Source organism: Lissotriton helveticus, chromosome 7 (assembly GCF_964261635.1).
Source record: "Lissotriton helveticus chromosome 7, aLisHel1.1, whole genome shotgun sequence".
NCBI classification, from domain to species: Eukaryota; Metazoa; Chordata; class Amphibia; order Caudata; family Salamandridae; genus Lissotriton; species Lissotriton helveticus.
In genome coordinates, this window is record NC_136068.1 from 1,287,358,041 (window position 1) to 1,287,381,548 (window position 23,508).

The 23,508-nt window shown below is 50.0% G+C and overlaps 1 protein-coding gene across 3 annotated transcripts in view; it reads left to right on the forward strand.

Moving 5' to 3' along the window:
- The window catches only part of LLGL2 (LLGL scribble cell polarity complex component 2), an 876,878-nt gene that overhangs the window by 87,978 nt on the left and 765,392 nt on the right, over positions 1 to 23,508 (forward strand). The window contains exon 2 of one of the 3 annotated variants that reach the window (XM_078654531.1): positions 21,702 to 21,797. The exons of the other annotated variants lie outside the window; for them this stretch is intronic. The gene's annotated coding sequence lies outside the window, so the exon portion shown is untranslated. The remainder of the gene's footprint in view (positions 1 to 21,701; positions 21,798 to 23,508) is intronic. 3 annotated transcript variants of the gene reach the window in all.

The following is a 23,508-nucleotide window of genomic DNA, read 5'->3' on the forward strand; positions in this document are numbered from 1 at the left end:
GATAGTCGCGCTCTAGAAATGGCAGATACAATACGATACATTCACTCTGATGGTGCATGCTTCAGTTGACATCATAATGCACCTTAAACCTCTAGTGACTTAAAATAAGTAAAATGCATGGACTGAGCAGGGGACTTGGAGTTTGGGTTCTGCACCAGATTCTGCCACAGAGCAACTAGGTTGACAATTTCATAAACCAATAAAAATCCCACTTGGCCACTAGGGTCTCCATTCTTGGTTTGCCAATTTTCTCCAAGAGTTCAATGAGGCGTGTTTACCCAACTTTCTTGGAGGGTGCCTCTAGGGCATTTACTGGCCACTCCATGACCGTGCAGGTTATAACCTTGACTTCCTTAATTCCATGGAGGTTGTCTTCTCAGATCGTTTGATATCAACCTCCTGAAGAGTCTGTGAGAATACTCTTTAAGGGTAAGAAATATTCCAGCTTCACACTTCAATAAGAGTTTGGCTTCTGCCTCCATTTAGCCCTGAAGTGCCTTCCCCTTGGAGGCTTAAGCTGATCCAGAATGCTATTTGCACTTCTATGTCTACACAACCATGCCTCTGCTATACCAGCATTCTCTCGGAGTAACTCTCACTCTAGACCATTGCAGAGTTCACCTCTCACTGAAAAGTACCACTACAATCACCCAACCAGAGACCTCTCTGCCATGTAATCATTTTTGCATCCTTCTGTGCTGACTTTTCCTTCTGGGACCTTAACTGTTACTAACAGACACCTAGCTCCCAATGCTGAATCCGGAAAATAGTCTGCTTTTTCCCACCCAATCATGAAAGAGGCCCTAGGGCTCCAATAAGATTGCTTCCATCTAGGCCTAACTGCCCTCTACTCCGGGACATAGACTGGTGTAAAATATGTGTTACTGCGTTTGTTTGTGTGTGTGCAGCCATGCCTCAGACATACCAACTTGCCCTTGAGGACTGGTTTCTCTAGTCCCTTGTCTTTTTCGTGTCCATCTGTGCTGGCTGGTCATGATGTGACCTTAATTACTACAGACATAGTTGCTTATGGCTAATCTACAGAAGAGTCAAAGTTTTTCATCAGGTGATAGGACTAATTGTTTAAGCTGTTTGTACTGTAATGGAAAGCAAACTGTATTCAAGTTTTTGTTAATAACATATATTTAGGCGCTTGGCCTGTGGCCTCCAGTTCCTGCTTGGACCAGCCTGATCCGATTACCGCCATTCGACCAAGTGACACCTCCGCTGCTCGGGTTTTCCCAGTTCATTGTTCTTTCCGCCGACGGAACCACCGCCCACCCCAGGACCTACTTAATGCAGGCCGCATCGTGACCATGGAGCGTTTGGGTTATGCCCAGGGCCATGACCCCAGGCCCTCCTGCCCCCCCCCCCTCAGATACACCATCGCTGAGCTCTACACCCATGACCCCGGACACGCAACAAACACTACCAACCCACCGACCCATTCTCCACGGTAGGACTTTCACCTACACCCAATGTCACTTCACCTACCATAGCACACACACCAGCCCCACCCGAACACACTGCAGACACCACCTGAACAAAAACATCAACTCGCATGCGCCCTTCTCAACACACCCTCACTATGCAAACACAAAACTGAGATTTGGGACCTCAAATTCACCCTCACACCCTACATCCTCTTCCTCACGGAGACCTGGCTCAACCCCAATTCTGCACCTGACATCACCACTGCAATACGCAAAGGATACAAGATCACCCACTGCAACTGCTTCAACAAGCCTGGTGGAGGGATCACCATCATACACCGGGAATCCATCTAATGCACCACCACAAATGACAACATCACACCAGCCATGGAACACCTCCACTTCTGACTCCAAACGGATAGTAAAACCTCCACCATGGGCACCCTTGCCTACCATCCTCCACGTCCAGCTTTTGTACTACATCACTGACATCATCTCCCTCCTCACCATAGACTCCAACACCTACATTTTCCTCAGTGATTTCAACTCCCATCTCGAAGACCACAGTGACATCAACACTACCAACCTCCTCGACAGCATGAATGATATTGGCCTCATCCAGCTTGTCCATGACCCCTCGCATACCGCAGGCCACATGTTAGACCCCCATCTTCACCTCCAGGGCCCCATCAAGTACAGCCATGCCACGGAACTCACCTGGACCAACCACTCCAGCATTCACTTCAACATCACCAGTTCACGGGCCTCTGCCACCAGTCTGCCCAGTGCCCCCCCCCCCTACAGCTGGAGTAACGTCTCACCCAATTTCCTTCAACAACCTAGACCAGAATATCAGAAACTTCAACGATTGGATCACCAGTTGTGCTGAAAGCATCGCTCCCATCGGCAACAACACCCACAGAAGATCCCCTAAGCAGGCTAGCTGGTACACTAAAGACCTCAAACAATAAACAACACTGTAAACAACTGGGGAGATTGTGTACCAGCAAAGGCACGACAGACAAAACTGCCTTCAAGACAGCCCTCAGCCTCTACCACAGACAGTTACGTGCATCAATCAAGCTCCAAGAACAGCAAACAACTCTTCAACATAGTCAAAGAATTTTCCAACCTCATAACTGCACCAAACAACATTACTTTCTCACAGGAACTCTGCGACAACCTTACAAACTTCTTCCACGACAAGATGGTCAATATCTACAAAAACTTCAAACCCCATCCCACGGCACCGCTGGTTGTCTGTGGTGGTAGCGGGGTCGTTGTGACCCTGCTACCACCACAGACAACCATGCCACTAACGGAATGGAGCCAGCTCGCCCCACAGGACACCGCCTCCATCATGAATTCTGTCTAGTCAAGGGCCCCAACTGACCCGTGCCCTCACTACATCTTCAACAAAGGCGTAGCAAGAATCGGCAACATACTCACCACTTTGTTCAACACCTCAATTGACACACCCATCTTCCCTGAGGACTGCAAACACGCAGAAGTCAACGCCCTACTAAAGAAACCATCGGCAGACCCCAGTGAACCTAATAACTACAGACCGATTTCCCTGCTCCCTTTCCTGGCCAAAGTATGAGAAAAAGTCATCAATCTCTCCTCACGTCTGGAACAGAACCCCCTACTCCACGCCTTCCAATCCGGATTCTAAAGCAACCCCTGCATCGAGACAGCTCTCGTAGTGCCTACCGACGACATCCAAGGCATACTCGACAGGAGAGCCTGCAGCACTGATCCTCCAAGCCCTCTCGGCAGCCTTCATTACATTCTCCCACCACACACTCATCATAAGGCAGGACAACATAGACATCCAAGGAGCCACTCTCAGATGGCTCTGCTCTTTCCTCATCGGAAGAACGCACAGAGTCACCCCCCCCTCACCTCTGAACCCAAATGAATCATCTGTGAAGTACCCCAATGATCCTTGCTCAGCCCCACCCTCTTTATCACTTATATGGTAAGCGTCGTCAAAACCCACAAATTCAACATCATATCCTACGCTGATGACACACAACTCATCCTCTCCTTCTCAGAAGACGCCACCAAGACCAAATTCCACAACTGCATGACAGACGCCAACTGGATGAAGGAGATCTGCCTGAACTCAACACGGACAGGACATAGGTACTGATCTGACGCATCTTGGTGACCCACAGAACTCGAACCTACAACTACCCTCACTGACAAATCTAGGAACCTAGGCATCATACTGGACTAGCTAACCATGATGACTCGGGTCAGCTCTGTCTCCTACTCCTGCTTCTACATCCTCCACATGCTTCATAAGACATTCAAAGGGCTACTTCAAAACTGAAGATGCACCATCACACAGGCCCTCGTCTCCAGCCGACTGGACTACGACAACGCTCTCTATGCAGGGATCACAGCTCACCTCCTCCGACTACAGACCATATAGAACGTCACAGCCAGACTCGTCCTCGATCTCCCTAAACAAATCCACATCACCCCTTACTTCAGGGAACTCCACTGGTTTCCCTACAGAAAAGAAACCAGTTCAAGCTTCTGACCCACGCATACAAGACCCTTACACAGCTGCAGACCGGCCTACTTGAACTGCCACCTGAACTTCCACCAGACACCTCCGCCCTGCTTCCCTTTCTCTAATCCCCAACCCCACATCTGACATAGCAGATACGGAGGTCGTTCCTTCTCCTACCTAGCAGCAAAGACGTGGAACAAGTTACCCTTTTATCTCCTGACCCCCCTATCTCTTCCAGAGTTCTAAAAGTCCCTGAAGACCTGGCTGTTTGGCTAATCAACTGGACCCTGTCACCTCCAGGGTACCCTCACGGGTGACGAGATTTGCTCTACAAATTTACTGATTGATTGATATGTATGGCAAAATATATCTAGGACTTTCAGTGGCTGAGTTCTCCCCAATAAAAAAACTCCTTTTGAAATAGCCTGTTGGGAAGATACCTAACGATTGGTTGGAGGTAGCAGTGTAGCAGGGGCAACAATTCCCAATCCAACCCATTATTTCTTGTGAATTTAGGACGAAATGTGTGTAAGGGGATTCAGTCTTCAGATACCTCCCCTAAAGAAGTATTAGCTTTTTGCCTCAATGGTTTATCCCAGAGCAGATCAGTAGCTCTCCATTCCAATCAAGGAGGATGTCTCAAAGAATGCATTAAGGTGAGAGTGTAGACCACTCCTATTTGCATACATTCACACCCACTTGATGAATCAACATTGGATAGAGAGGCGGGCCTTCTATTTTGTAAACTTTGTTTCTTAATAATAAAACCAAATCAACCAGAACGGGCATAACATAGAATATATATCTAGGATCTATAGTAAGTGATTTCCTAACTCCGTTCCACACCAGATTGCACATATGTCGTTTTCAAAATAACCATGAACAAAGATGATTAAACAAACCGATAACATGAAGAAAAAAATAGCCCCAGTGATTTATTGTCTAGCACAACAGAGAAATGAGATACATAAGCCCAATGCCTGACATGACCAAAGTCATATATACTAACGTGGTATCTGCTATTCAGTAGACATGATGTGAACTTTAGAGCAAGTGCCTTTTACGAGTCAATACTCAAACTTCTATCTATATTGCCCAGGTCAAAATGGGGCAGGTATCAATTTTCAGTGTGTGTACTTTGTCTTGTTACAATATGCTCCTTTTGTTAAAAACCCCTCACTCACCACCTAGTGGTGACATGCTTCATCATCGGGGTCCACCCTAATGACCTAGCGCCATCAGGGTGTGCTACAACACCTGATTACAGTGGAGCAGGTTGTGAGTGAAGGTGCATGGACAAAAAGGTGTGTTAAAAATTGTCCTGGTTTAACTTGGGAGAAATAAAACTTTATTTTCAAGCAACTGGACAATGTTAAAAACAATGGTGAGATAATGTGAGGGTGATTATGAGCCCGTGTATCTCTGTGTATCTGGTCTACATGTTTCAACTGTGAAGGTAATATTTAACCAGGTTTTCTTCAGGACCAAAATCCAGGGAAGTGTACGGTCTGCGCCCTCTAAAAGACGCACCCAATCCTACCCCCTGAACCAAAGAGGCAAAAATATGCCTATGGTGTCAGCTTGTACCGCAATGGGTAAGCATAGAAAAAGCAGATCAAAATACCTGTGAGGAAGGAAAGACAAACGTCAAAATATAAACTTATACATGCCTGTTACGTTGTGCAGTGTCTCAATATTGTGCCTGCATGCTGTCACTCCCATTAGGATAGTATATTGGCCCGGCGTCGCGAAAATGAGGGCGCCATGGCCTGTTGGGTGTGCCTGTTCTCAGTGAGAGATCGTGCTTGTACATGGCCGTGGATGGGCGATTGATATTACCACACCATGCATGCTTATCAATTTTGCGTACTGAGTGGTAGCTCTATTTCTTATAAACTCATGCGCTTCTCATAAATTTAAGTGGCGTGATCATACCTCGCATTCTGAATCGTGAGGGCGAGGCTGTATCAATAGATAGTGCATGAGCTGCCAAGCCTTATTTACATCACATAAATAGACTTACTGACATTTATACATGTAGGACAAACGCACATATAGTTGTTAATATGAGGCTTACTCTCATTGGGGTATTTATAGACATCGTAGGGCAGGGGAAGGATTTCCTCTGTATGAAACGTATTCTGAAACGAAATGCATGTTCCGTTTTGTAAATAACGTTTTTCGGAAGACCGGCTCGAGTTTAAAGCCGCTTTGCCGTAGCAGGTAATGGCACCGCAGAGCGGAGTTAATTAAAGGTGCCCGTAATGGTCCTGTGGCTTTGGCTGGTCTAATGGGCTGTCTACTTACAGTTTTGATGTGAGGCTCCTGGCCGATAACCTACTTCTGCCCGCTGCCCTGCTACAATGGGCCGGGCGCTCGGGGACTCAAATGAAGGATTACGGCTTCCGTGTTGGGCAGGGCTACGCTCCGGTCACGTGGGGCGTAGCCATGGGAGCCAAGGAGATTACATCGGCTATGGTGGCCGTAGAGGTTCACGATAGGCTCCTCATGAATGGGGTTCGATCCTGGGTTTGGAATATAGGGCGAGGCTCTAAATTAATTGCAAGGTCCCGAACTGAATAATCAGTATGAAGTATTAAAGTCATGCACCAATTGGTGCTGTGGCATGCTCAAAAAGTGGGTTTAAAATGCCCTATCAGGTACAATGATAGTCGGCATTACAGTGGGGGCCCTAACTCGGGTCCGGGATTAATAGAAAAGGTCAAAGCGCCAAAGGCAGGGGTAAATGGGCATTCCATGGATGCCTGTGATTGCTGGAGGTGGTGTTCAATCCCCGGGTGCATTATACAGACACCACATTGAGGAGTATTGTCATTGATATGGGTGAAAACTGCCCACTGGGCCATTATTGCGTGAAACCATCTAAAGTTGGAGCGGGGGTTCCAGTAGGACTGGTAACTCATTGGGTGGGTCACCCTATGGGGTGAACCATTTTCACGATAATGTTTAAAGGTACATGGCTGGGATGGTATAATTAGGGTACACAATTGGTATAGTTTATTTAAGTACTGAGGCCCACGGAATATTATCATTAAGGCCTGTTTTGTGGGTCGACAATCTATAGACCCAGCGTTGCTCTTTCTCATATAAGCACTGTTGTGTATTGGGTCCAGGTGGAATCTGTTCAATAATTGTCCACCACATATCATTTGGTGTATGGTGCGCTTCTAGAAAATGATCAGTCAGTTTGGTTGCATTCTTCTTGCAGCGTATGGTGCTGCGGTGCTCGCAAATGCGTTGCTTGACTTTGCGTGTAGTCATGCCGATGTAGGGCTTTCCGCATGTACACTTGATCAGGTACACAACGTTGGCGCTGTTGCAATTGGTATGCGATCGTTGTTCCCAGATCTTTCCTTCTTCCAAATTGAGTCTTTGTGTTTTCCATGAGGTGACACACACTGCAATCCCCACATTTAAAATGTCCTGTTACAGGTGGAAAGTTCCACGCCTCTGTAATACTTGGGTTCAGGTTAGGCGGATTCACTTTTGGTCTGGTGTTAACCAGACTGTCTTTTAGACTGGGTGCCTTTTTGTAAGAGAAGAGTGGTTTTTCCCATTGTAACATGCCCGTATTTAATATTGACCAGTGCTTGCTGATACTTCCGCTCACTTGATTCGATATTGTATTGTATGTGGTGACACAGGTGAGTGGAACAGGGTCATTGTGGACCGTTTTATCTTCTAGGAGCATGTCTCTGGGCTGGTTTCTGGCTCTTTTCTGGCATTTGTCTATGATCCTGGAAGGATATCCACGTTCTTTGAGTTTGCCAGTTAGGTCCTTTGCTTGGGCTTTGTAGTCCGTCAGTTTGCTACAATTTCTCCGTAATCTCAGATATTGCTCATAGGGCAGGTTTTCTCTGAGTGGGCGAGGATGAAAGCTTTCATACCTGAGGAGATTGTTCTTGGCAGTGGGTTTGAAGTAGGTCTTGGATGTCAGACCATTTTCTTCCTTTGAGATTTCTATATCCAAGAAGACCGTTTGTCATAGCAGTGGGTGAATTTTAGATGTGGGTCACAAGTGTTAATCCATGTGATGAATTCTGTGAGTGTTTGTCTTGGTCCTTGCCAGATAGCTAGGACATCGTCTATATACCGTCGCCAGAACTTGATGTGGTTGGCGAAAGGGTTTGTCTCTGTCAGGATGAATTTTTCTTCAAAGTCGTGGACGTATAGTCCAGCCACACTCAGGGCAAAAACACTGCCCATGGAAGTCCCTCCAGTTTGGAGGTACAATGAGCCTTCATACTCAAAATAATTCCTTTTTAATGCAAGGGTAGAACATTGTAGGATGAATGATTTCGGTGTTTGGTGGTCCCAGGTGCTTCCTTCCAGGGTGGTTCTGAGCACATTGATGGTGGCGTCCTGTGGTATGCTCATATATAGGCTTTCGATGTCAAAGCTAAGCATGATAGTTTCATCATCAACTCTGATTTCATTGAGGAGTACCAACAGGTTCTTAGTGTCCTTTAAATATGTGGATTGTACGATAGTCTTAAGGAAAAAGTGTGCTTTTTCAATCGGTTTTTATATGCTATGCATTCGTGTGCTGACATACAGACCTAGGCTCTTTATTGTTAACCCCCGAGGGCCAACAGAAGTTGTTAGAGCTGCCATTAGATGGTAAAATGTTAGTGTCCTCCTGATGATATTCGCTCTCTCACTCAATGCAAGATGTGAATGGTAGCCAGTACGTCTTAGTTGATATATGCCACAATTCCTTCCCTCAGTCAGCAGAGTCGTTGTGGGGAGGTGAGAGGCACTTGAACAGAGTCTACTTGAGAAGCTCTTAAGATGTTCTCTGCTTCTCTAAATATAGAGCTAGAACAGACTGGTCAAGCCCAGGTTAGTTCAGTAAATTTAAGAGATCTTGCATACTTTCTCCTCCTTTCATTCTCACAAAAGAAGCCAAACTTATTCTTGTTATCAGAGACCAATGCAACGACGCAAAGAGAATGGCCGCCTCGGAGTAGAGCTCCGCGCCGAGCCTACCTACCCGGCACATTTATCCGGTTAACCACAGCCTGCAGACGGCGGCAAACCACCAGCGCTGCCGCCGGACATCATTGCCGATCACCTGGCCGATTTTGAGGAAAATCGGGACACCCGCGGGGCACCGCGGATTGCACGGACCGGTGGCCGCGAGCGTCGCTTCCAGTCCTGGGCAACGCCTAAGAAAGACCGAGGCTCCAGATGAAGGCACAGGCCCGAGGCTGAGGCCTGCACGCACCGAGGCTACGCGACGCTGAGCAGAGGTACGAAATCGGGCCGCGACGCCTGGCCTGGCCTGATTGAACGATCCGCTGACCGGGTGCCCCCTCCCTGAGCGCTGAGCCGAAGACACGATCACGAGTGGTCGGCTGTGGCCGGGCTGGCGGGACCCGTGCTGAATGCCAGTGAGACAACGCCAACCCCACCAACGGCGCATATAAGAAAGCACACCCTCGTGTTGGCCAGGGCCGGTGAGCCATACGGGCACCCTCGGCCCAGAAGACGGAGCGCCCACAGCACCGCCTACGCCTCGGGAGTGCCACGACAATTCACATGGCCCACCACAGCGACTAACCCACCGCAGTGCGACACGCGCTGAACCTCCGCCGCGCACCGGCCCTGCCATACCAACCCGCCAGACGCAAGGCGCCACAGGCCGCTGCCCGAGCACACGCCCACCCGGAGGCCACAGACGCTGTGCGGTGATCACTTGCCCTGCAACTGGACAGTCCTCGGGAGTGCTGCGACACCTCGCATGGCCCACCACAGCGCCCACCCACCGCAGTGCGACACACGCTGAGCCTGCGCCACGCACCAGCCCTACCTAACCGACTCACCAGACACAGGGCGCCACAGGCCGCCACCCCGGTGCACGCCCGCCCGGGAGCCACGGACGCGATGCGGTGATCGCCTACCCCGCGGCTGGAGGGTCCTCGGGAGTGCCGCGACAACTCACATGGCCCACTACAGCATCTAACCCATCGTAGTGCGACGGGCGCTGGGCCTACGCCACGCACCAGCCCTGCCATACCAACCCGCCAGACACAAGGCGCCACAGGCCGCAGCCCGAGCACACGCCCACCTGGGGGCCGCAGACGCTGTGCGGTGGTCGCCTACCCCGCGGCTGGACAATCAAGCAAACGGACTGGTCCTCTGAAAGTGAGGCGAGCTACTGGACCAGTGACGACAGGGAGGCTCAGATGTCTACCGGGCCCAAAACAAGGACTGGAACCGGCAACGCTAACCAGAAGGCCAAGATGGACAAAGCCGGGAAAACGCTGACCCAGACCAGACGGCGGCCAAACTGGACACCATGCTGGCGGCGATGGAGAGGCTCGAGGAGTCAATCAACCTGACCCGCACCTCCTTGGCCACCAAAATCGACAGCGTGGTCATCGACCTCACGCACCTAAGGGCAGATCATAAAAAACTAGCGGACTGCACCACCGCCCTGGAGAGCACATTACAGACACTTCAGCCTCAAGCCGACCAGTCACATAAGCACTTACAGGACTTATTGAACAGGGTGGAGTTCTTGGAGGACAGAGCTGAAGACGCGGAAGGTAGGACCCGCAGGAACAACGTACGCTTGGTCGGGGTTCCGGAGAAATGGGAAGGGAGATCCCCGGAAGAACACATGGAGCGATGGTTGAAGGACATCCTACCGGAAGGATCACTCTCCCCACACTTCGTGATAGAACGAGCTCACAGGGTCCCCACCAAACCTCTGACGACAGGCTCCAACCCGAGGCCCATGCTGCTCCGCGTAATGAACTACCGGGACAGAGACTCCATCCTGCGAGAAACACGCAAGCTCCAAGAGGTCCGGATCGAGAACGCGTCAGTGATGTTCTTTCCAGACTACACTGTACAGGTCCAGCGGCAAAGACATGACTTTATGGCGGTGAAGAAGCGACTGAGACAAATGGGCCTCCAGTACTCGCTGCTATTTCCCGCAAAGTTGAGGGTCGTAGCGGGTGCACGGACTCATTTCTTCACGGACCCCGCTGAGGTGGAAACCTGGCTGGACAGCGGAGTTGATACAGAACCCAAAACGACTGCGGGTCCTTTGCCCCGGCGACAATCTGGTAATCACAGGCGAAGACGGCGACCCCGCCGGAGCTCTCAGCCGGAATCACGAGCAGCGACAAGACCTTCCCCTCCAGCGGACGCCAGACGCCAGGAGAAACAAGACGCCCTCCGCCTGGTGATGGAACTCAGCGGATCCCCTACACAGAGCGAGATGGCGAGCGGCAGCGCACAGGACCTCCAGAGTGAAGACGAAGCCATCTATGGAGTGCCGGACTCCCCGACCTCGGAGGACCGACCTGACGTCACTCCCCAAACGGCGGACTACATCAGCTGACCGCGCGATGCCCACGGCACTCTACAACACCGTTTGAAACTGACCACCACAGCGGTTCTGGGGCAACGCAGCCGCAACGAGACCTGATCATGGCAGCGGACTACACCCCCGACCCTCCATACTACGCGCGTGGCATGCACGCGCCCAACATCCTGCCAATGAACGTGAACCCAGGTGTTGGTGGTGATGGCCCACGCCCGATTGGTGCGCAGCTACAAGGACGCTTGGCCCTGCCTGATGGCGGTTCGATTGGGACACGTTATGTATGAGTTTTGTACATGTACATGATGGGTTCACTGTCTGCAAAGGCGGCCTAGACTGCTACGTTCCTCCCGGGAAGGCAACAAGCCTTTGCTCAATAACTATATTGACACAGACCAACTGATTTCGTGCGTATAGCACAACCACCCCCTTAGACTTGAATTTTGTTGCTCTCCTAGAGAGTATGGACGGGAGTACGTTTTGCATCCGACCTTTTGGTATTTCGAATGTTTATATTGTTCACTGGCTTATTGTTCCGTTAGCCATGTTTTTGTTTTCCCCTCCTATGGTCACAGTGCAGCGATGTGCCACATTGGGCGCTTATTGGGTGGCGGGCCCGCAGGGGTGTGGAATTTAATGAAATATGTACTTGTCCAAGGGACAAGTAGCTTCATAAATCTACTTGTCCTGTAACAAAATCCACTTGTCCCTTTGGTGCCACATAGTGCGCCGTAAAATAATAGCAGCCATCTCAATATAGAAGAGCTCTGATAGTAGCCTCTCTGGTTCATGTCAGGCTAATACTATAAAAGGATTTGACTTTTGGGGGTTTTCACTAGCTTTTCTCTAATCTTTTCCCATACAGAGAAAGGTTGGAAATTTACTACCCCTGACAACAGCAGAAGTAAAGTTTCTTCCAGGGCTGGGAAAATGTGGTTCGAGAAAAAGTTGACTTGTAAACACTCAGATTTCCACTGGGGTACATTCATCTTTGCTCATGCTAAAATGCAATTCGCAAATATTTTCTAGAATTACGGTTTCCTGGCCTACTTAAGGAAATTCATGTGAATTCATGAAAAACGTAAATCTGCATTAATATAAGGACATATATCCTGGGTGCACTTTAGTGACTTTCTTTAACATTTGAGCCCCTAATTCAATCTGAGGTAACCAAGACTTTTTGTTTTTATTTAAATGCTTTCTCATCCTATCTATCGGCTGGCTTCATTGTGTGTGACACCATTCTGCTCTTTTACAAAGTAGTTTTGTTCAGTACCAGGAATTTCTATGGCAATGAGGCCTTTATGAGACCAAATACTGGCTGTCTAGTAAGAACGTGCTGGCGAACAGCACCACACCTACCTGATAATCCCCAGGTAGAGAAAGGAGCATAGTGCAGGCCAAGTGAGTAACCAGAAAATTGAAATACCCCCCACTTTGACCCAAAGCTCTTATGCCACCAAGCAAGTGAAAAGAGTCACTGGAGTCCTCTCTAGAATTGCTCGGTCTCTTCCATCTAAGCATCCATCCATTCATCCTTTCACCCACTGATATATAGCATTTCATCTTTACATGGTCATCCGTTCATTCTTTCATCCATTAGCCTTTCACCAATATGTTCGTCCATCTGTTGATTTGTCAGTCCATCCGCTCATCAATATCCAAACCCACCCATCCATCTCCAAACCTAACCATTTCAGCCATCTGTCCATCCTTTCGCTCATCCATACAGTCACCCTTTCCCTCCATCCATCTATCCATCCATCCTTTCACTTATCCATCCTTTCACTCATCCATCCACCCAACCTTCTACCAATCCATCAATCCATCCTTCCACTCATCCATTTATCCTTTACACTCATCCATCCTTTCGCTCCCTAATCCATACACCCTGTAACCCATCCATCCATTCAGCTTTTCCTTCATTATAACATCCTTTGTCCATCTACTATCCCCGTCACTCAACCATCCCTGTCACTCATTCATCCATGCATTTAGCCAGCAACACTTACACATCCTTTCACCCACACATTCATCCATCCTTTCACTCACACCCACCCAACCTTCTACCAATCCATCAATCCATCCTTCCACTCATCCATTTATCCTTTACACTCATCCATCCTTTCGCTCCCTAATCCATACACCCTGTAACCCATCCATCCATTCAGCTTTTCCTTCATTATAACATCCTTTGTCCATCTACTATCCCCGTCACTCAACCATCCCTGTCACTCATTCATCCATGCATTTAGCCAGCAACACTTACACATCCTTTCACCCACACATTCATCCATCCTTTCACTCACACCCACCCTTTCACATTAATTATGAGCCTTTGTCTGTCGAGCTGCAGACAGAAGAGGCCCATCAAGAGCTCCACCTCTACAGTAGCTGCTAAAGTGGGGTGTTCACGAAGCCCCTGTTCATACCTATCCTTCCATCTCCAAACCTATCTATCAAACTCATCCATCCCGCCTTCCTTTCACTCATCCATCCATCCATCCTTTCACCCCACACATCCTCCTTTTCGCTCATATTCATCCACCCTTTCACTCATCCCTCCATCCATCCTTTTGCTCATACATCCATCCTCCTTTTCACTCGTATATCCTTCCACCCTTTCACTTCCTCCATTTATGCTTTAGCTCATCCATCCACCCTTTTACCCCATCCATCTTCCATTTCGCTCATATATCCATCCACCCTTTCACTAATCCCTCCATCCACCCTTTCACTAATCCCTCCATCCACCTTTACACTCAACTATCCACCCATCCATCCACCCTTCCACACAGCTAGCCACCTACCCACCCACCCAGCCAGCCACCTACCCAGCCATCCATCCATTCGTCTACTCTATCTCTCACCCATTAATCCCCCTTTCATTCAGCCATCCATCCTGTCACTCATCCATCCACTTTCACCCCATCCATCCACTTTCACCCCATCCATCCACTCAGCCATCCATCCTTTCACCTTTGCCCATCCATTCTTTCACCCATCCTTCCTTACATCCATCATTTCACTCATTCATCCATGCACCTATCCATCCAACCTTTCACTCATTCATACATGCATCTACCCGTCCACCCTTTCACTTCTTCATCCATGCATCTATACATCCACCCTCTCACTTATTCTTCCATGCATTCTATCCATCCACCCTTTCACTCATTCATCCATGCATCTATTCATCCACCCTATCACTCATCCACCCGCCCCTTTCAAATTCATTATGGGCCTTTGTGTGCAGACCTGCAAACTGAAGAGGCCCATCAAGAACTCCACAGCTGCTGTAGTTGCTATGGCAGTGTGTTCAAAATGCCCCTGGTGTATGCACAAAGTGAGATGAGAGGCCTAGTGCAAGGACAGAAATGGGGGTGGCCTTAGGACTGCATGAAAGCCTCATGGAGAAACTTATGAGCTTTAATGTAAGCCCTGAATGACTGAGAAAACGAGAGGCCAAGGGGAGCAGGTCCGGGCTGTCAGAGAGGCCGGTTTTAGCAGGTTTAGGCACCGGGTGAAACAAAGTGTACAGGAAAGGCAAAGTGGAAAGAAGGGGGGGCACGAGGTGCATGAGAAGGGAAAGCACTGCTCTTGGGGCCCTATGAGGTTCAAGAGTGGAGCAGAGATTAAAACGCAGGGGTCATAGAGTTCAAGTCAGAGCAAGGGGCCAAGAGGCAGATAAGGCAGCCTCTTACATGACAGTGCTGCGAGTGTTCTGGAGCTGCAGAAGCACGATGTTTGTCTAATGCTCAAAGAAAATAAAAGGAACAGGGGCGGGCCTGGGGGGCACACAAGCTTATGGAGCTGGCTGCAACTTTGAGCTCTGCTTTATCTCTGTTGTTCTGCTCTGGGGAAATTAAAGTGCGGGCCCCAGCACCATTAAACTGTCTACTTGTCCTTTGGACAAAATGCTAATTAAAACCTCTTGCCCTCCTAAGAAATCTAGATGTCTCGGGCGTCGGGAGATAGGAATTCCCCACCCCTGCGGGGGCCGTTCACTTGACGGCGAACGCAATTGCATGGCGGGGTGGAAGAAGTGCTGGATGGGGGTTTTTGCTGCAATATTGTAATGTCGCCCATTAAGATATGCACGTGGAATGTGAGGGGTATACATACGCCATCCCGACGTTACCAAATCTATTCATACCTCAAACGCCACCATATACAAATTGCCCTCCTACAAGAAACGCACCTTAATAACACGGAAACTCCCACGCTGCGGCGTAGGTGGCGAGGCCAGCTCTATGCCACGGGGTTCTCGTCGTACGCTAGAGGGACACTGGTATGGGTCAGGCCGGGCACTCCATGGACCACACAAGATGTACATATAGACCCCGAGGGCAGATACGTAGCAGTCCACGGCAAGCTGGATGGCAACTCACTGGTAATAGCCTCCATATATGCACCTAACACGGGGCTGGCAGATTTCCTCACCCACTTGTCGCACACATTGGCCCCCTGTCATGGAATCCCCTGGGTACTTGGCGGGGATTACAATAGTTCACTGGATTTAACACTGGACCGCTCCTATCCTACACCACCCAACTCGCAGGCGCAGACCACTACGAAAGCGCTGCAGGCGTGGTCCACGCAATGGGGCCTACAAGATGCGTGGCGCACTCGCAATCCACACTCCAAGGTTTACTCGTATTACTCGGGAGCACACGCCCTGCATGTGCGCCTTGACCGGTACATGGTCTCCAGTGAGCTCCTACCCAATGTCACGGACACCTGTTACATGGGACGCACACACTCCGACCACAACCCGCACCTCTTGGACCTGATGTGGGACCAACCTAGGCCACCGATACCCACATTGCGGTTACAACCTGACCTCTTACTAGACGGCACATTTAGGGGTTCCATAAGCACGCAGACAGCACAATATTTCGAAGACAACGCAGGCTCGGCATCGACTCCACAGATAGAATGGGACGCGTTTAAAGTGGTCCTCAGGGGACAATGTCTGGGCACACAAGCCCACTCCCGACGGCAATTAGAGGCAGATCTCCGACGCCTAGAATTAGACTTGCTACGACTAGAGCAGACGGCAGCCACAGACCCAAACACTGACTTATTACGGGCGAGGGCAGAACACGACATACTGATTGACAGGTTGAAAAATATCAACTACAAGGCCCACTCAGCCCGCTCGCATCACGCTGGAGACAAACCCGGCAAGCTGCTGGTATGGCTGATACAACGCGAGAACCGCGTGACGCCAGTGACAGCGGTACAATCGTTGGCTGGCCCGATGGTATACACACAGGCGCAGATACACGAGGCCTTTGAGACACATTACGGCGCGCTATACAAATCCCGTCAGCTGACCACACAGCCCATCATAACTGCGTATCTAGAGGATATCACACTGCCTGCCCTGACAGATGATCAACGGGATGACCTAGGGTCGCCGTTGCTGGCGGAGGAGCTCCGTGAGGCCATCTTTGCCCTCTCGAATGGCAAGGCACCGGGCCCCGATGGACTGCCGGCGGAATATTATAAAGCATGCTCAGACATCCTGATTCCAGAGCTCCTACGGGTCTATGCGGCGGCGCTGGAGGACTTGACCCTACCCCGGTCAATGAATGAGGCAACGTTAGTATCCCTTTTAAAGCCGGGTAGAGATGACACTCTCCTTGGCTCATATCGACCCCTAGCACTGCTAAACACTGATTATAAGATACTGGCCTCAACTCTCGCCCGACGGCTAGCAGGACTGGTGCCTGACTTGATACATACTGACCAGAACGGCTTTGTGCCCACCAGATGCACCTCCCACAACATACGGAGGCTATTCCGAATACAAACATACGCGACGCGAGACTGGCCTCGGTCGGGCTGCCTCGTCCTTGATCTAGAGAAGGCATTCGACTCGCTCGAGTGGCCTTACCTACTGGCTGTATTACGCAAATTTGACCTTGGGGACGACTATATTGAACTAGTGGGACTGTTATACAGACACCCAACGGTGCGAGTCCGCACAGGCGGGCTACTATCTGATGCCATCAAGGTGCAACGCGGCACCAGACAGGGCTGCCCCTTATCCCCATTGCTCTTTTCGCTAGCAATTGAGCCCCTTGCTGCAATATTGCGCAATAAGGGCACGCACTGGGGAATCCCGCTAGCAGATGGCACACACACAATCTCGCTATATGCAGACGACCTTCTTTTGTACGTCAGAGACCTTACTCAAATACCATTAGACCTTTCGGAGATCTTCAGGTCCTTCGAAACCATGTCAGGTCTCAAGGTAAACTGGGCCAAGTCAGGGGCATACTCGTTCAACCCAGACATCCCAGACCCTGAAATCAGGATCAATGGTGAGCGACTACCATGGCACCACACTACGTTCAAATACCTGGGAGTGTACATATACAGGACGCCACAGGACATACTAGACGGCAACCTGACACGCGCCATAACGTCCATAAGGTCCCAGATTGCCTTTTGGAAATCCCTACCGCTCAATGTCCCGAGCAGAGTGACGCTGACAAAAATGATCGTACTCCCCAGGCTCTTATATTACTTCGCCAATATACCAGTATATGTGCGGACACACACCTTCAGGGAACTGGCCTCCATGATCAGGGACCTGATATGGAACACTGGGCGACCCAGAGTGGCCCTCCAAAAACTATATGCGCCAGTCGATGAGGGTGGCCTCGCGGTACCGAACCTCGAACTTTACTATCTGGCAGCCCAGCTACAATGGGTCACTGCCTGGCTTGCGGGAAACCGCCTGGAGGACACGGCCACGACTACGGATGTGCTATCCTCCACACAAATCCATACCCTATTCCACCCCCTGACACACCCGAGGAAAACAGCTCAACTACATGTAGATGTAGCGGTACGATGTTATGTCAGAAGCCTGCGACTCACGAGACTGACTAAACCATATGCCCCGGCTCTCCCACTCTTAGGCACCTCCAAGTCTGCCTCCATAGTAACGGAAACAGCGCTGGAACATTGGACGCGAACTGGAGTAGACACCATGGCAGACCTGTACGCTGACGGCGTCCTGATACCGTTCGCGACACTAGCTGCAGACACAGGTCTCCCACCAGGACAGTTTTTACAGCACACCTCCTTACTTTTAGCGTACACGCAGCGGTGGGGCAACATCACGGCAGAACTACCAACGCATCAATTGATACAGAGCCTCCATGTCATGGGAAACGGTACACATGTGGTGCACTGGCTTCATCAAGCGCTATTGTCACACACGCAGCACTCGTTACAACCGCTACGTGACAAATGTGCAACTGACAGGGGGAGGAACTGGACAGATAAGGAGTGGAAAACGATACTGCTGGGCCCCAGACACGTTCCCCGCAACGCACGCTTCAAACTGATTCAGTTCTACATACTGCATAGAGCGTACCTCTCACCCAATAAAATTAACCAATACTTCCCGGGCGCCGCAGCTAGCTGCCCGAGATGTGCACTGGACGGGGCGGACCTGCTACACATGCTGTGGCAGTGACCACAGATTCGGACATACTGGGGGGGGCGGTACTGATGACACTGGACAAAGGTACGGCCATGGCATAACCACACACGTGGGAGGCATGCATACTAGGCCTCTATCAACGAACTTCATTGAATAAAGTCCCCTCTCGTTTCTGGGACCTTGGCCTACTCACGGCAAAAAGATTGATTACGAAACACTGGAAGCGAACCACCCCACCACTACCGGAACACTGGCACACATCACTAGACACCTGGGCGAAGGCGGAAAGCACCACCCTCCATAACGAGGAAACGGCAGGTCTACGACAGTTCCCGATAGCGGCGTTATGGGATGTGATGCTCAACTCCTTTCATAGGGAATACCGTCTAACACAGAACCCAGCAGATGTCGACCACCCGGATGGTGCCAACGGCGCACGCCCTGCTGATACACCGTGCGGACAGGCTTGATGATGCTCCCCCCAACACTCCCCTCACACAGAACACCTACCACAACAGACACATTGCCCCCCCCCCAAAGCCATGCTCGCTCCCTTAGTCCATTGTGAACGGCACCCGCACGACCCCCCCGCATCGACACGCCCACGACTAGATGCACACGTAGCAGTCTTGCATCCGATGACCATAGTCACCCCTTCCCAATCCCCCCCCTTAGCCCTCTGTTCTCTCTTCTTCCCCCCTTCCCTCACTGTTTATCTCGTAAAGTTATATCCTTTGTTGCGCTAACATGGTCTGGAACATTTGTGACGGAAAAATAGCTGTGAAACATGAAGCGGAGAACTACTGCATTGGGTGATATGCCCCGTAAACATGACAGACATCTTTGATATGTAATGCTGTATCTGTTGTAAAATTAATGTTTTACTTCTCCTGTGACTCTAATAAAAGATATTTAAACAAAAAAAAATCAGAGACCAATGCAACCTAGTGGAAGGGAGAATTTACCTTTTTTTCAGGATTTGAGGGTATCATCGAAGTCTCTTATGTCTGTTAGTGATTTGTCAGAACTTCAGACTTACTCTCCTTTTTTTCGATTCCTTCCACTTGTCACTTTGTTTATCTGGTTTCCAGAGGAATTGCCTCAAGTGATTAGGAACATTGTTCGGTGTGGGACCTCAAACTTTTATTTCATTTTTTTTCTTCTTTGCAGTGGATAAGAGGAACAGAAGTTTGTGTCATCTTTGATCTTCACCTCTTTTTACGCTCCAACTTCAACTTCTAACATGGTGAAGTTGGTTGAAATCTTGTGAACCGTATGGTGTAATATTATGGGATGTGGCCTAATGGCTAGAGCGGCCGACCTCGGAGCTGGGGAACCGGGTTCGAGTCTTGCAGGGATGCTTAACATCCTGTGGTTCTGGGCAAATCACTTAATCTACCCGTGCCTAACAAAAATAAATGTGTCCATCTGTAAGCCAAATGGTGGTCATGTAAAGTGCTCTGATACCTTCGGGTCTAGCTTGCGCTATATAAAACTCCAAAATAATAAAAAAATATAGCTGCTGCAATGCACCTTCCAAGACACATTTTTAGGTCGAGGACCGGAAGGCTGGCTTGCCAGCTTCCGGGAAGTGATTTAATGTTTTTGAGATGGGTGCTTGAACCCGCCTCTCTCCTCCATTAGCTGGTTACCTAAACAGAGGCCAGCCATTGGAGGAGAAGGGAGTCACTCCAAACAAGCCCCGTCTCTTTCGGATTCGGGGGCGTGTTTTTTGCGTTCTTTCCACCTGTGACGTCATCCGTCACTCAACGCCAAAACACGCCCCCGATTCCCAAAATTTCGAAAGCTTGCGGCCGCCATTTTTTTTCTCGCAGTGAAGGTGAGCCGTTGCTTTCCTGTCTTCTCCTCCCTTCCTATCCTCTAGAATTCCTCCTACAACTCATCCTTGTATTCGTTTCCATCTCTCCTTCCTCTCCTCCTCTGTCTATCTTCCTCGCCCTCGCTTTCCTCTCCTCTGCCGTCAACGATTGGTCTCTTCCGCCCCGTCCTGCCTCTCTTTCCCCCGTCCCATGCAGTTCTCATTGGAGGTGTACAACACACGGGGCAGCCTTGTTTGTTGTTGTTTTGCCGGCCCGCAGCTCTCCTTCGTCTCTCCTCGCCCCCCCCCCCTTCCCTCTGCCCATTCCGCTGCTGGCTACCCTGTGCAAGGCGCTTGCAGACGATGAATATCACATTCCTTGCCGAAGAGCGAAGGAATTGGTGCTCCGACACCCCTCCACCAGGAAACGCCTTGAGACGATAGTGGTAGCAGATCTGCGCTCTACAAGTACAATCATTTATCCGCCCATCCCTTCAGTGGGATCGAGTGACCCAAACGCCGGGTGTAAACTGCCCACGTTCAGCCACTTGGATAGAGGGGGGGTCATGACCCATGTATGTCTGCTCAGCTTGCCACCCGTCATTCAAGGCAGAGTTAATTCGGCTGGCGGGGTGTGTGCTACATGAATAGTCGGTCCGCGAGTTCACTTCTCACCCCTCCCATGAGCGCTTATCTTTAGGTTATTTGTTTGAATCCCTGCAAGGTCAACTCTGGCTTTCATCCCTCCAAGGCTGATGAGTTCAGTATGGTTAAATTAGTCATCCTTAACACTTGCTATTTTTTTTTTAATTCTCGCCTAGTGGGCCGAAAAGCAACCATGTCCAGTTTGGTAGCAAGGAAATACGTGTAATTCATTTATTTTTATGCAGTAGAAACATGCTTTCAATTGTCCAATGAGCGTGTTAGACTTGGGTGTCGCTGGGATGTTGTAAATGTTTCCTTGAGATTTCAGCGTGACTCCTGAATGCCACCTCGGGGAGCTAGCCGTCCCGTCATGGGTCGCTGGTGGAAGATGGCGCCCGCTAAAGTTAGAGGTGGTGTGCCCCAAGGAGAATTCTTCACACTGACTGTCTTTCTTGCAGCCTCCAGAGAAGCGACGAAGGACCATCGAAGACTTCAACAAGTTCTGCACCTTCGTGCTGGCCTATGCAGGCTATATCGTTTCTTCCACAAAGGAGGTAACGCGGCCTCTGCTCCCCTGGTTACCCTGCCCCATCCCCAGAGTCCACTGTAATGGCGAGTATGGCGGGTGAATGGAAACACGTCCTACATCACCTTTTTGTCAGCGGCTTATCTTGCACTGTCATTTTGCCCCTTTGATTAAGCATCTTTCTTTTTAGAGCTGGCCAGAGCTAGTTTTAGCTGTTTTGCTAGCCTTGTCGTTCCTCCAAAAACCATAAATCTAAATACACATATTGAAACACAGAGAGACTTTTCATCAACCCCCTTCATCTATCAGTCTGTAAATGTGTCTTTCGCATTTTATTTCATTATTGGCTCTTGTCTGTGAATTAGTATGTGTGCATCCTACCTTTTTATGTAGTCGACTTTTATGTAGTCGACTTTTATGTACATGGCTGACATTCCTATCTGATTCTATTTAATTTTTTAATGTATTTTTGCACCAGGTTATTTTTTATTTTTGTAAACCTGTGCACTACCGTTAGCATGTTTTAGAATTGATATCGACTTTTGCATACATTTGCCATAATAACAAAAATGAAAGGCGTGTCAAAGGCACAGTTCTTGTTCAGATGTTAACCTGTATGTGCACTGGTGTTTGTGGCATCATTACCTACCCATTAGAGGCGGTTGTCTGTGTGCAAGTGGTGTTATGAATTTGATGATCTTTTTCCTCCTAGGCACACCGAGTAGTCTTTCCTTCCCATTTGCCATTTGATTTATTTGTAGCATGGCAGTGTTAGGTAAATAAGCTGGCCATTGTTTTTTTTTTTTTTTGGATCTCTGGAAAAAGAGGGAGGGCCATCTTTCTTGCCAGGGGGTCATTCCCCCTTCCTTTAGAGGGTGGATGTCTGGTTGCTCTGATGTTACTGCTCCTGATGGGGTCCATAGAAGTGACGTTGCGTTTAGTCTTTTATTCTGTGGTCCAGCCAGCACCTGTCTGATTTGACTGTTTCCACCTCATTTCTACAGCGCGTTCCTACCTCTTGTCGAGGCCTGAAGGCGCGTTGCAGTGTGGCGGAGCAGGGATTACTGTTGCACCAAGGAGCTGTATGCAGATTGGGACTCCTGGAGGTGTGGGTCATACCAGCAGGCTCTGAGTGGTGGTAGAGATTGTCATGGGATTTGTAGTGTGGGGGGTCTGTGTTTGGGGGGGGTCTGTGTTTGGGGGGGGTCTGTGTTTGGGGGGTGTGTGTGTGTGGGGGGTCTGTGTGTGTGGGGGGGTCTGTGTGTGTGGGGGGGGGTCTGTGTGTGTGGGGGGGGTCTGTGTGTGTGGGGGGGGGGTCTGTGTGTGTGGGGGGGGGTCTGTGTGTGTGGGGGGGGTCTGTGTGTGTGGGGGGGTCTGTGTGTGTGGGGGGGTCTGTGTGTGTGGGGGGGGTCTGTGTGTGGGGGGGGTCTGTGTGTGGGGGGGGTCTGTGTGTGGGGGGGTCTGTGTGTGTGGGGGGGGTCTGTGTGTGTGTGGGGGGGTCTGTGTGTGTGGGGGGGGGCTCTGTGTGTGTGGGGGGGGCTCTGTGTGTGGCTCTGTGTGTGTGTGTGGGCTCTGTGTGTGGGGGGGCTCTGTGTGTGGGGGGGCTCTGTGTGTGTGGGGGGGGGCTCTGTGTGTGTGGGGGGGGGCTCTGTGTGTGGGGGGGCTCTGTGTGTGTGTGGGGGGGCTCTGTGTGTGTGTGTGTGGGGGGGCTCTGTGTGTGTGTGTGGGGGGGCTCTGTG